Below are 13,798 nucleotides of genomic sequence, written 5' to 3' on the forward strand. Positions count from 1 at the left end.
AGTGTCAGACTTTATTTTTCTGGGCTCCAAAATCACTACAGATGGTGATTGCAGCCATGAAATTAAAAGGCGCTTACTCCTTGGAAAGAAAGTTATGACCAACCTAGATAGCTATTCAAAAGCAGAGACATTACTTGGCCAACAAAGGTTCATCTAGTCAAGGCTATGGTTTTTCCTGTGGTCATGTATGGATGTGAGAGTTGGACTGTGAAGAAAGCTGAGCGCCGAAGAATTGATGCTTTTGAACTGTGGTGTTGGAGTCTCTTGGACTGCAAGGAGATCCAACCAGTCCATTCTGAAGGAGATCAGCCCTGGGATTTCTTTGGAAGGAATGATGCTAAAGCTGAAACTCCAGTACTTTGGCCACTTCATGCAAAGAGTTGACTCACTGGAAAAGACTCTGATGCTGGGAGGGTTTGGGGGCAAGAGGAGAAGGGGACGACAGAGGATGAGATGGCTGGATGGCATCACTGACTCGATGGACGTGAGTCTGAGTGAACTCCGGTAGTTGGTGATGGACAGGGAGGCCTGGCGTGCTGCGATTCATGGGGTTGCAAAGAGTCAGACACGACTGAGCGACTGATCTGATCTGATCTGATGTAGTCTATGCAGGTGGAGAAATGATAAGCTGTGAAACAAAAAGTATGATTTTAGTATCTGAGTTGGGTAAGTCAGTTTCTGATGAGTGCTGTAATAAACTATGACAAACGGAGTGAGTGGCTTCAAAGAACATGCATTTATTGTCTTATGATTCAGGAGGTCACACATCTGAAAAGGGGTTTCCGGGTTAAGACCAAGGTGAAAGGAAAGATATGTTTCTTTCTTGAGATTCTCAGGGAACATCTGTTTTCTTGCCTTTTCCAGCTTTGGGGCGTTGCCTGTTTTTTGAGGGCTCATCTCCCTTGGTTCTACCCGTAAAGTCAGGAGTTTACCATCTTCAAGCTTCCTTCTGTCCATGCTCTTCTTTTCGGCTGCCCTCTTTGACTTAAAAAGACCCTTGCAACGACAATGAGCCCACACAGATACTGTAGAATAATTTCCTTATTTTAAAGTCAGCCGAGGAGTAACCTGCTTCCATCTGCAACCATAATTAGTCCCTTTCGTGTAACAGATCATATGTCCAGGTTCCGGGGATTCAGACATGGACATCTTTAAAGGATCATTATTCTGTTTACCACAATGGGTTTGAAACTGGAAATTACAATTTGGTGCCCATACTTAATCCATCTCTAATTTTATGGTTATGTTGCAAGAAGGAGAACCCCTTCCAGAAACCCGTGAGTGGGCTCTTAGGTCTAACACTTGAAAATAAGTTGTCCAAGGAGACACGCTTGCTGATAAAACAAGGCTTTACTGGGAAGGGGCCCCAGGCAGAGAACAGGAGAAGAGAACCCAGGAGAACTGCTCTGCCACACGGCTCGCTGTCTCAGGTTTTATGGTGATGATGTTAATTTCTGGGTTGTCTCTGACCAATGACTCTGACTCAGGGTCCTTCCTGAGGTGATTCCAACGAGGAGGATTCTGGGAGCTCTGTGGGACATATGGACAGGTATCTCCTCTCTCCTTTTGACCTTTTCTGCATTTTTCTGGTTGGTGCTATTTTATCAATTCTATGTTCCTTACCAGGACATCCTATCGCAAGATAATTCATGCAAGTGGTAACTGCCGTGCCCAGCCAGGGCGGGTGTTTTCAATGTGTGGTTCCCCTAATAGTTATACTTTGTAGGAGAAACTCTGTGTTCCCTCAACTCTATTGGAAACTTTTAAAACCCTATGTTTTTTCTAACAATACACGTGTGAAGTCATGAGACTGGATGAGAACCAAAAACATATGTGTAAACACCAACGAGGAAAGGACCAAAGATTTCTGGTGCAGAAAAATATTAGGAGGTCACGTCAAAAGACTTAAGCCAGCCAATGAGACTAAAAAAGTAAATCCCCAAGAATGAGGAGGCAAGTAGAGAGAGCTTCCTCTCCTGAACTCAGGGAAGTCAGTGCAGCTGTGCAGGGCTGGAGACAATGGGCTGGAGACAATGGTGTCAAATGCTGCTGATGAAATCTGGTGCCGAGATGAAATCTGGTAACTGAGTGCCGCATTTATCACTGGCCTTCTCCACAACAAAGGAATCGGCCCTGGGCACTTGAGAAAATGGTTCCTATTATCCAAAAGCACTCAGTAAGAGTGCTGCTGTAATAGGCTTTCCCTTCTGCAGCTGTCTCCGCCTTTCAGGGTTTAAACAGGTGTGTCCACTAGAAGCTATCACAGGTCACCTAGCTCCCTTGGCTTCCCGCTAGATTAAGCATTTTAATAAGTTGCTTCAGTCATGTCCAACTCCTTGCGACCCCTTGGACTGCAGCCCGCCAGGCTCCTCCGTCCTTTAGGCAAGAATACTGGAGTGGGTTGTCATGCTCTCCTCCAGGGGATCTTCCTGACTCAGGGATCAAACCCAAGTCTCTTTACGGTTCCTTCACTGGCAGGCGGGTATTTTTTTTTTTTAACCACTAGAGCCACCTGGGAAGCCCCTTAATAAGAGCTTAATTTGTTTTTAATGGGTTAATAAGTACTCTCTAAGTATACGAAATGAAGAAGGTCTGAGAGTCACTAGTGACCCCTGGCACATAGCATTCCTAGGCTGAGTCATCTCTGATACAGCAGATCCACAGCTGGTGAGTGGGTTTGGTCGCTGTGTAAAGTGAAAGTGTCAGTTGCTCAGTCGTGTCTGACTCTTTTTGTGATCCCATAGATTGCAGTCCGTCAGGCTCCTCTGTCCAGGGAATTCTCCAGGCAAGAATACTGGAGTGGGTAGCCATTCCCTTATCTAGGGGAATCTTTCTGACTCTGGGATTGAACTGGTGTCTCCCGCATTACAGGCAGATTCTTTACCATCTGAGCAACCAGAAAAGCCCTTGCTCCTTGACATCCTTCTTAAGATAGGCTGACTGTCCACCCTGGGCTTCTAACATGACTCTGGACGCTGACCTACAATCCCTGGAAGAGCACGCTGTGCAGCATGATGTTCATTTTGCCCTGACTTTTTCTTTTACTTTGTCCAGCCACTATGACAGGCTACTTGGTACCTTGAAAACTTCAGAACTGAGGGGCTGGGACATCTTTTCCAACCTGCACCAACCAAAGTTGAAGTAGTAGCCAGACCCATAGCACAGCCTAATTCACTAAGTAAATCTTCTGAAACATCCTAAATATAGACTCCTGTTCTTCCTTCTTGTCTCTCATTGCCTAGTTGCTGGCACCACAAAAAACTGGAATAGTTCATTTTTTCACTCCCATGTAAATACATAAAATTATATTTATGAAATATTTAGGAAATTTTTCCACCAACAGTCACTCATTTGCTTTCATGTTAGATGCATCACTGGAAAGATAATGTGATGTTCCTTAACTTCTTCCTTGTCTTCTGTAACAGAAGAAACAATTAAAGCATTGCCCAGATTTGTTCTTTCTCACTCCTTCTCACTGGTGTAGCCTCAACAAGGTATTCCATCACATAACCATGGACTAAATTGCAGTTAATTCATGAGTTGAATAAACATTCCTTTTGAGTACCCCCTTGTCTCAGACACACACACAAAAGGCATTCCATCATGCTGATCTCCTCTGCTTTCAAATAACCACTTCATTGTGAGTAACAGGAATCAGAGTGGCGCAGTCAGTCATGAGCTGATTCTGAAAATACCTAGCTGTAATACAATTAACACTAACATGAAGAGGGGATATTACCCAAGGCAACCTCGTCTTTTTAAAAACAAGTTACTGCAGAGGTGTTTTCTTTTATGATTCTAACATTTTATGTTAGGATATAGAGAGAAGATGATGCAGACTGTCTATGACTATAGTACTGCAAGTGCAGGGAACGTGGGCTAGTTTATATTTGTAAACTAGTGGGAAGTTTGTATTATAGATTGATGTTTGAGCCCCTATGTGCCACCTGTAGGGTGAAGCAAAATAGCTGTCACCAGTCCTGGGTCCTTTTTGTTACCTTCAGCATTTGTGGGTGCCTCCTGTCTTTAAAATAAATTAGAGCTGCATGAATTATGCTCAGCAGCAGCCCACATTAAATTCTCCTCTTCTTGTCAATTCACAGTGCAGTTCCTAGCACCCAAGGGAAACTGAGTAAACGTCAAGCCAGTGACAAATGACAAGTTTTATGGAATCAGCAGTGTAGTATAGACAGGATTTTGAATATGTTTCTCAGTTGCAGATTATTTTTATAAATGGTGATTTGAATGTATAAGCCCAAACTTTAAAACATACAATGATTAACAATAGTGACCATTGTATATTTATCTGTAGTTCACAAGGTGTATACTGATAATGCAACTAAGGGTCTAATTGCAGTTTCAAACACAGATTGTGTATGCTCTTGTATAGTGATGACACGTCTGTCTGTGCAGTATTTATCCACTGCTTTATAACAAGCTCATAAAAATCAGCTCTGTTAAAGGGAAAACAAACGAGCTATATAATATTACCAAGATCATTATGTATTTACTTGGCTCCAGGCTTTACTTAAAGGTACTTTTCAAACACAGAAATGACCTTCATATATCTTCAAACTGTGGGAACCGAGTAAAAATTATTTGATTAATTAGCTAATTAACTTTGAGTATAGCACTTACTCATCTGCATATTAAAAACCCATTAATAGATCATGATAGAATTTAGTACCTATAAATTAATCAAAAGAAAAAAAAATTGTCCAAAGAGGGGGAAAATATTTTCAAAGGTAATCATGTAAAGCAGGATGAAAGTGAAAATAGAGATACAGTCAGCGTAGGGACCTGAAAGAATACTAAATTTAGGAGTCACCTGGACTCCACTGGGGTCAGGAATTCAAACTCCATCCTCTGCAGCTCCCTCATCAGTAAAACAAGATTTAAAGCACCAGAGTGCCAAGATTTGACACTTGCACTTACGATGGGATGGTAAGTAATGGTGACTTTGGACAATGACTTGATTTCATTTTCTCTTGGACTCTGTTCCAGCTTCAATCATTTCACCCATCTCATTATCAGTCTCTGTCTTCCTTGGGCTCTTTTATTTATTCTCTTTAATATAGAATGAAACACAGGATAGTGAATTATTCACAACTCCTACCCTAGAATCTTTATTGATTCATTTATTCAACTTAACACTTGGTTGGCTTGAGGAAGTTATTTAACTTTCTAGTTCCCAGTTTCTGAATATATAAACTTGATGTATCTGAATTATCTTTCCCAGAGAATTTATGTAATAGTTAAGTGAAATTGCTCATGTAAAACACTTGATACCGTGACTAGTATGCGGTCATCAGTACAAAAATATAACTGTATTCTTTATCCTTACTTTCATTTTTATTTGCATTCATTCTCTTCATACATATCCATTGAGTTCTGTGTATGTTAGGCATCCTTCCAAATTTGGATAAAGCCTGAAGTTAAAACTGGGTTCCTACTTCCAAGTTAACTCACAGTTAACCAATAAATCATTAAATGAAATGATTCTATTATTAAAAATTTAACACATAGAGAAAGGCTGAATGAATGATTCAACGAACACCTGCTTATCCATCACCTAGATTCTACAGCTGTCAATTTTTTACTAATTTTGCTTGCTTTTTCTACACACATATATATGTATTTTCTCAATCATTAAACTATATAATTTTGTAATGTTCATATTTTAAATGTTTGGGATAACAAGCACAATGAATTACAGAAGAAGGAACGCTGGCTTTAAAGTCTTGGCTCGGCCCCTTGCTGGGACCTTTCTGACCTTCCTGTGCAGCTAACTGGGAGCCTACCCACAGATGGTGGGCTTCAAGCAGCAGAACAGCCATGAGCATGAGAAGGAGCTTCACAAAGAAAGTATGTGCTTATAATGGGAAACCAAATTTAATTACTGTTGCTAACACTTAACACTTATTTTATGGTTTAGCATTTCTTTTTATACACAAAATTTTTTCAGTGCTTAGAATTCCTAAACATCTTAATCCTTTCAACATGGCATATAATCCTCTTTGACCTGGCATATAAAATTGGAGAGATATCATCTACCTTGCACATTTGAAATAATAACTAAGTCAAATAATTTACACTGTGGCTAGCCTATAGTATATACCTAACAATTTATACTTTCCTAAGTATCTTGGGCTATGGAAGATCATGTAGAATATTTAATAAGAGTGGTTCAAATTAGAGTTTAGGAAAGTGTTGGGACTTTTTGGGTTTAATAGCAACATCTATCCTTTCCTCTGCATTCAGAATTGAGAAACAGAAGTGGCAATCTGCCTTATGGGTATGGATTTTTAATTTTTTAATATAAAAATGTGGATTGCAGGATATGACTTAGATGGGCATTTTGGGCCTCACTGTACATTGCTGCCAGATTGAAGCTACCTGCCAAAACACAGATGTCCCTTGCAGGACTAGGACCTTCCTCTGGGAGTTTACCTGTTGGGAAGAAACAGGTAAAAAGGAAGAAATTGTTTTCCTCTGTGCCCTCAGATTAGACTGGGAGAGAGAGACAGATAGACAGAATGGGTCTAATAGAAGAAGCTCCTTAGGTCAAAAGAAACTGTCATCAGTCCTGTTGGATTTCACAGTGGGCTTAAAAATCAGCTTGTTTTGGAGGCTCACATGGCATAAATGTATGATTCCAAGTTTGGTACATTAAAAAACATAATACGCTTTTGTTCTAATAATTTTCTTGCCAATGGTTGGCATCATTTATGTTTATGCCAGTTCCTGTCACTATAATTCAATTGAATACAATATGAAATGGATGATACAAGTAGTAATTCTTGCTGCTGGGTGAATCATAGTGCTTTGTGACATTGGGGTTGCATAATGAATTTTTGAGTTTTAATCTTCCCAAATTTATTCTAAAAACTTCAAGATGTTTATTTAAAGACAGGTTTTGAGACTTTTTTCTTTGGAAGAGACAAATGCCCTTCATTGTAAATGATTTATTTTAGCTAATAGATACAGCAAGCTGTCTTGTTTGAATCCAATTCTAGTTTTGATGCCTTGCTGACATTACCCTAATTGAAGAGTATCATTTCTTGCACATTAAACCTGCAAAGAATGTTCACAATATTCGAGAGTCCTGCCCATCTGTTTATCATACAAATGATTAAACAACTGAGAAATATTGACTTGCAAATAATCAAATACCTATACCTATCTGGCAAGAGATCTGATGACTCACTCATTGCATGCAATTTCCACCCCTCTATCCTTTATCCCTCCTTCCTGTTATATAGATATATTTATGTGCATAGAAAAAGATGCTCTGCCATGCTAGGTTCATTTTTATACATCAAATTTCTGTGGAACAGAAGGTCACAGTTCTTTTTAGTTTACTCAATCTTCAAAATGAAAATGCATTGCTAAATAGCAACTCTAATTTTCTAATAGTAAAGACTTACGGGGAGGGAACTATCAAACAAATCTGTGGTGGAAATGATTCTCTTTCCTTATCCTCAACTTCCGCCTTTAAACTACTATGTTCCCTGTAAGTGGTAAATCTGGAATTTGCAGTAAACTTCTAGAAAAATAATTCATGGAGTTAATTCCCTGTTTTCTAAGTTCCAAGTCACTGCAGCTTAAGTGTGATCATTTCTATTTGAATGATCAAATAGGTAGAACCTATTTGGTCCTACCAACCTTTTATGTAGACTAATTTAGGGCTTGGGAATAAATCTTCATATGGCAATAACATAATCTTTAGAGAAGAATATTTCCTGGTCTTTGATTTCCAAACATGAAAGAAGAGAGGGCAGATAACCTGTGGAACGTTAATTTCTCTCTAGTTCAAGGGTCTACAAAATGATGCATGAAGGTTTAGTTGCTCAGGTTACAGGGTAGTAGCAGATTATAGACGTTTAACAGGAACCATATCATTTAAGCTGTGCTATGATGAGTTGCACATTGAATAATCTAATAAAATTGTTAAAGTAATTGCTTCACTTTATATAAGATCAAAAGGAGTGAAATTGCTCCTTTTTCTTAATGTACTATATGAAGTATAATTTTAAATGAATGTAAGCTTTGTCTAGATGGAAGTCAGAATTTCTTCAGCTCAGACATTTATAAATATATTAAAGGACTAGACTTCCCGTCTTATTATTCTCAGAAAAATACATAAGACCCATAAGCATAATTACGTAAGTGATTCCATTAAGGTAACAAACCATCTCTTACATTTCTCCTCACAGACATGAATGTCTGAATGTTTGGCTATTAAACTCACTGACTTAAAAGAAAACAAGAAAATCAAAACAGAAAGTGATAAACTGTTGTCAGTTATTCTCTTCCCATGCTTTCCACACTCACTCCTAAGTAGGAGGAATTTTTCTGAGTAGATTGGTTATAATTAAGACATTAATGAGGTCCCTGGTAATAGAAATGGAACTTTTGCACAGTTTATATAGATTAGCATATATTAAGAAAAACTTCTCATTTTATCTTTCAGGAATGTTGTATAAGATGGTGTTTGGGACATTTTCTTGCTTATTAAGTGGAGCATATTTGCCAATTTATTATGAGTCCATGCACTGAGGCTGGAACAAAGGTTCAGTCCACTAATCTAAAAAGAGCAAAGATGTTCTCATTTCCCCAGGTAGTCTAGCTCTGCTCAGCAGAAATCAAGTTTTGTACTGAATCTTACACCCAAAGAGACAACCAGTAGGGAGAGGTTTCTTTGCCTATGCATGTCCCAAATATAAATATATATATATATATATATATATATATATATATATATATATATATAAGATTTCTGAAGATGAGAAGGTGGTGGACAAGATATATATGTTGGTGTAAGATAAGATACAGATGTTGATGAGTCCAGCTCCATATGCTAAATCCTTTTCACTTTTTGAGACTCAGCTTATAATTATAAAGCTTTCAAAATTTGTGATGCATAATCTGATAAAGGAATTCTTAACTTGGCAATCATAGATTCTTTTTTTGGTGCTCATTGAGAGTGTTTTAGAGGCTGATGGATTCCTAAAAATAATACTTAAAGATTTTTTTCTGTATATTTTTCTAGAAAGTTGAGCATACCCTACTGCATCAGTAGGGTTGTGACTTCCCCCTCTTAAGTATAAGAATGATCATCTGCTAACAAAAGATAAACAGAATCCATTGTCAAATAGAATCAGGTATGTGTTGCTGAGTGACTGCTTCTTGTGAATCCCAGGCTAGTGATACTTAGAACTTGCAATTTTCAGACTAGGAATCCCACAAATCTTTCAGTGACTATTATTGCTATTAAATACCAAATTCCTTCAAGGTAATAAGTGTTTTGGGTAGTACAGTCAGGAATCAGACTCAGGTTGTCAGCAACCAGGGATGTCATGTTAGTAACATTAGTAGTAATAGAAATAGTAGTAGTCATGCTAATGTGGTCATTTAACCGGTGTTTAATCTGTAGACTCTCAAGGCCATTTGTATATACTTACATCAATATTAATATTACATGATTAAATCATGTGATAGGTATGATTAGTGGTGAGGTGTCTTAACTTTGGTTTCCACATCTTAAAGATAGAATAAATACTACATTTTTAAAGGATTCCTAAGAGGCTAAATTAGAAAATCAAGGTAATTTGTACAGTTTTTGGCACAAGGATTCAATAAACAGTAGATGTTTTAAAGTTAATCATGATAATGAGGACGCAGTTTATTTTAGAAAGTAACCATTCTATTATGTACTGCTTTTCCAAAATAATAATATAATTTTAATTTATGCACTGGATTGAGCTTTCAACATTTCCACGTTAAGATTGTACCCCAATATAATGAAATTTGAAAGACGATTTTGCAAAACATAAATGACATCTAGTTTTCCTGTGAATTATTTGCTGTATGAAAAGCCCCAGCTCTTTTTCTCTTTAATAGGCATTTAGAGCATTTGATGATGGACATAGTCGTAGTTGCAGAGACTCAAGAGTGGGAGGAATTTGTGGGATAGGTCTGCACTTCAGTGTCAATTCGCCTGAATTAGAAAGAAAAGAGATTAATGGAAGGATTTAGAATTCTGTCAATAGTCATATTAAAGGTAAAAAGCAAGTAGTTGTAATGTCTTATATGCACATTCTATTTAAACTTATCATCAAAGATAAATTATGAGAATGCTTTTATTTTATGACAAAAGATCTAGTCCTCTTCTAAAAACACAATCACTTATGCCACATTAATTTCAAAAGTAATTTTTTCTGACTCATTTAATTCTGTTAGTCAAAAAACTAAACTCTTCAACACAAAAATGTACCCACACGCATGCACACACACACACTTTCATGCACCATGAGTGATTTTCACTGAAGACACTTCATAATACATGTTGTTTTCAAAAGTGTGCTTTAATAATGCACCATGTAAAAAGGCAGTATCAGAGAAAAATTTATTTATGAGAGTTTCTTAGACGAATGATAAAAGAAAACGGGAAAGAAATCACAGATGTCACAGCAATGATTTTTTAACACAGGAAAGAGATGGTTGTCATCAGAAATCAAGATATCTTCTCCACTGGAAAGTTACCAAAACAATAATAAGAAAATACCAAGTCAAAAGAAAACTGGATACGGTAAGCATAAAAACATTTCTACAATCTGTGAGTCCCAAAACATTTGTAATAAAAGAATTCTCTCTCTAGCCCTCTGAAAGGGTAAAGGAAAGGTAGTGGCTTAGTTAGAATGTATCTGGAAGAAATTTCTTACCCATTAATAAGTTTCTGTGTGAGCTACACTTTGAGCTAGCAATAATAATGGGGTAAACCCCTCCTCCCGCCCCTCCGCCAGCTATAGCACAAACCTCATGAAAGCAAACACATACAGCTGAGTTTTGGGAAAGCCAAGAGGTTGTATATTTGAAAAATGTACAAAAGCCAAGAATCTCTACAAAATCAGCAATGCAGGACGTCACACACATCCACACCTCTGCTTACCAGTAAAACACTGAATGTTTGTGGCAGGGAGATGGAAGTACGCTAGGTTATCCAAGCTCATCAGAATTCAAAATGAGAGAGCAATGGATATTCGAATACATTGTACCTCAGAAGATTTAATTTCCTTTCCATCTTGTACACTGTGCAAATTGCTCTCTGTCTATAAATACTGCACAAAATTGCAACTCTGTGTGCACCATGTGTCCTTCAAAGTCAAGTAAAGTATATCACTCAGGGCCTAATGATAGAAATAACAGTCTGTTTTTGGAGAAAAATTTGGCTGTACAATACTTGGAATTATTGCTAGATGATGTAGTATTTCATGACATGCATATTGGGAGATTTAGTAGACTTCCTAGGGTAATTTTGTCTAGAAGGAATTTTTGCTTTATCTATCTATTAAGAAATACTACTGTCACCATTCACTCTACATTAAGACTCAAATACATCAGTAAAATGCAATAGTAAAATGAATGTTTCTTAAAGACTAAGATTATCTGGGAAATTTTAGTGCCTGTGTGTAATCTCGCACACAGTTTTGGATATATGTGATGTATTGTATGCTTTGTTAATTCAGTGTCCAAATCTCTGTATTTAGTCAGTATGTTCATTATTTAGAATACTTCCAAAAAAAAAAAAAAAATAGAATACTTCCAATGGCCTAGGGAAATGCAAGGATAAGATAGGCTCACCCAGAAATTTCCATAAAATCAATTACCTATAATAGTTTCTGTAAAAATAATTATGTACTATTTTTGTACTAATTATGTGTCAATACTCTTTAGAAGCAAAGAAAATGGTTATTAATAACTTGTGATATTATGGAGATAGCAGTGATAGAATATAATATTTAGGTAGTGGTCCCATTAATATGGGCTTCCCTGGTGGTCAGATGGTAAAGAATCTGCCTGCAATTCAGGAAACCTGGGTTTGATCCCTGGGTGGGGAAAAATCCCCCAGAAAAGGGAATGGCTACCCAGTCCAGTATTCTTGCCTGGAGAATTCCATGGACAGAGGAGCCTGGTGGGCTAGTTCATGGAGTCTCAAGTGTTCCTTGACATACTATTCTTCTCAATCAATTCCCCAGAGGAAATTTAAACACAAAAGAACAAGCTAAGAAACACTTTAATGCTAGCTGGATCTTTCACTGAATAGGATCTATAGAGATGGCAGGGCGTGAGAATGTCTATTTTGACCTTGGGTACAAGTGGAGCTATCTGATCCATTTTTAATGGCAACCAAGATGGTATTTTAAACTCTAGATGTCTCTTCCATTTTTTTCAATTGGTTTAGTGTTCAAAGGGAAAACCGTAAGTGGCTTTCTCCTCTAGTGTGCAGACTATAGAAGAATAGGCTGTACCATCTGAAAAAGTGGGCTCTTTTTACGGTCATAGAAGTTCAAGAAGCATAAAATTAAGAGAAGCCAAAAGGTGATGATTTTTATCTTCAGTGGTATATCAAAAACAGTGTTTTCAATCTTGCAACTAAAAAGGGACAAGAGGCACACAGACCCACCAATATCAGGAGACCAAAACAGGCAGAAGGGGAGGTATTGCTTGACTGCGTAGGGGAAGATACTCTAGGTCACAGGTGCAGATATTTGCTCAAGTGAGGTTGAAGTTTCCAATTCAATCTCCACTTTCAACAGAAAAGAGAAAAAAGAAAAGGAAAACATAAGAAAAACAGCTGGAAAGCCTTCACCTGTGCAGGCACCTCCAGTTAGATTTAAGTTTTCTTTGAAGAGGCAACTCTTGTGTATACAGGTGTCATTTGGCTATCAGGGACAAGAAGGGAAAAATAGCTCTCCCCGTATTCTAACCACCTTGAATTTGAAAAAGGTCATACCCCTAAAGAATGACAGCCATTAACTAAACATAGCTTTTCTGATCCTAAATAAATAAAAGATATTGCCACATCTCTGAACTGCTTGTAATATGTATGTTAAATAGGACTGATTCGTAATAATTTGACATGATTAATTCTATCACTTTATTGGTTATTTGGATTTTGAAACACGTAATTTTAATTCAGTAGGGATCTTATATTTTCACTGTGTATAAGCAAGTAGTATTGGAAAACTGGGCTTCCTGATTGAGCAAGGCAAAAAAGTCAAACTGAGTATTTTGATAAAGTAAATCCTTAGTTGGTAAAGTATACCAAAGAGGAAAGTTGAATGGCAAATTGTTAAACTGTTTGATAACCCTAATGATATATTTTTATCTATACTTTAAAAAATAAACAAATTTGTGTTTAAAATAGAGTACTGTGTGTTTAAAATAGAGTACTTCATTGAATCAGACTGTAAAGAATTTGCCTGCAGTGTAGGAGACCTGGGTTTGATCCTGGGTTGGGAAGATCCCCTGGAGAAGTGAATGTTTATCCACTCCAGTATTCTCACCTGGAGAATTCCATGGACAGAGAAGCCTGGTGGACTGCATTTCATGGGGTCACGAAGAGTCAGACCTTACTGAGCAACTAACACACACACACACATTGAAGCTATGCTGTGAATGTTCATAATCATTGGTCAGAAAAATAAAATTCTTTAAACAATCACTTACACAAGCTTTTGAAGAAAGTCAAAATGATCCAGGATGCCAATCGTTGTTTAAGAAAGAAAAGGGTTGTGACTTAGGAGTCACATTTATTATCTATCCTCTCAAGATACATAGGCTCAAATAGTTAGCTAACATCCCCTAAGCATTTTAGATGGTATTCAGATAATGGGCTGTGATACAAATATGGTCAAGAGTTAAAAAAAAGAAAAAAAGAGGGGGAGGAGCAAAGATGGTGGAGGAGTAGGATGGGGAGAACACTTTCTCCCCCACAAATTCATCAAAAGAACAT

The sequence above is a fragment of the Bos grunniens genome, chromosome 24 (genome assembly GCF_055505025.1).
Source record: "Bos grunniens cultivar Pamir isolate PY7600 chromosome 24, Bosgru_T2T1.0, whole genome shotgun sequence".
In the NCBI taxonomy this organism is placed as follows: domain Eukaryota; kingdom Metazoa; phylum Chordata; class Mammalia; order Artiodactyla; family Bovidae; genus Bos; species Bos grunniens.